This window comes from Chrysochloris asiatica, unplaced genomic scaffold (genome assembly GCF_000296735.1).
Source record: "Chrysochloris asiatica unplaced genomic scaffold, ChrAsi1.0 scaffold00278, whole genome shotgun sequence".
NCBI classification, from domain to species: Eukaryota; Metazoa; Chordata; class Mammalia; order Afrosoricida; family Chrysochloridae; genus Chrysochloris; species Chrysochloris asiatica.
This window is the reverse complement of record NW_006408796.1, coordinates 1377714-1379213: the sequence shown is the minus strand read 5'-3', so window position 1 is coordinate 1379213 and position 1500 is coordinate 1377714.

Sequence of the window (1500 nt, the reverse complement as noted above, 5' to 3'; positions counted from 1 at the left end):
ACTCTGTCCTAAGGTTTACTGTGAGATGGAATTGTGAGGAAGGACTGGGTCTGAAACTCATATTTCTCTATCTAATATGTGAGTAAGCAGAGGTTGGGGCTCCACAGATGATCAGTGTTCAGGGCCCTTGCATGCCTTAATCTAGTCCTGTTTATGGAAAAGTAATTTTATTGAACTTATTTATTGAAACAATAAATAAATTTATTGAAATTTTATTTGTCTGTGAAAATTGCTTGACAAGATGTGGTTTCCTAGGATACCATAGCCTCTCAGAGGTAAAATAGAACTCTGAAAGATTTAGCAAGATCATTCTGGCTTTCCTTTTGGGGGGTATTTATATTTATTTCTTTTTGCTTAGTTTATTTTATAATTTTCCTCAGTGAGCATGCATTGATTTTGTAATAAAATAAACATTTTAAGGATATTCTTACAGAAAAGATAAAAGAGTGATTTCCATTCTCACTGTTTACCTTGAGTTAGAATTCAATTCACTTATTGAATTTCCTGTTCAAGTTTTCCACCTGCCTTTTCCTAATGTTAATCTTTAAAGCAATTGCTGTTGCTTTTGGCCATCAAATCAGCTCCCAACTCTGGGGGATCCTGTGCCTAACAGAAAGACATGTGACCCAGTCCTGTGTTGTTTCCATAAGTAGTTGTGGATTTGACCATTGTGATCCAGAGGGTTGTCCTTGACTAATTTTCAGAAGTGGATTATCAGGCCTTTCTTCCTTGTGTGTCTTAGTCTGGAAACTCCATTGAAACCAATTCAGCATGGCTACAACACACAAAGTTTTACATTGGCTGGAAATCCTACCCATATTCCTATGAAGGTATTGTGTTTCTCAATAAATACTTCTGTGGTCTGAATGTTATAATTCTGCATTGGTTACTTTAGTTTGATTGAAACATATTGAACTTGTAAGTGGAATGCTATATTATTCTTATCTGTTTTGGTCACTGCAATTACAAGGACTAGTCTGCAACATTTATTCATGTGTGCTCTTCTAAAATGTTTCCTCTGAAAGCCTAATATTTTAAGGGCACTGACTTGGCCTTCCTCAGTGTATTTGGATTGTAAGTAATTTTAAAGCATCTGGGATAACGTGGTATGAAGATCTAATCAGAAGTGTCTAAGCAAAGAGTTACACATTTGGAATAAAAGTTGTTGTTTTTGTTGTTAAGTGCTGTCAAGTCAGTTCTAACTCATAGTGACCCAGCATAGGGTTTCCAAGGAGTGTCTGGTGAGCTTGAACCACCAACCTTGCAGTTAAAACCAACCTTGCAGTCCAGTGCTTTAACCCACAGCACCACACCAGAGGTAGATTAAAGATAACAGACAGGGTGACTTCCCAATGTACAAAGCTGGCTAGAATTTGAAAATGTATACATTTAAGTTTTGTCTCAACTTTGGCAAATGGCTTATTTTATTTGTAACCAATTTAGTACAGTCTTTTCTTATTAGAATCACATAGGGTATCTCCTCTCAGCCCCAAATATATG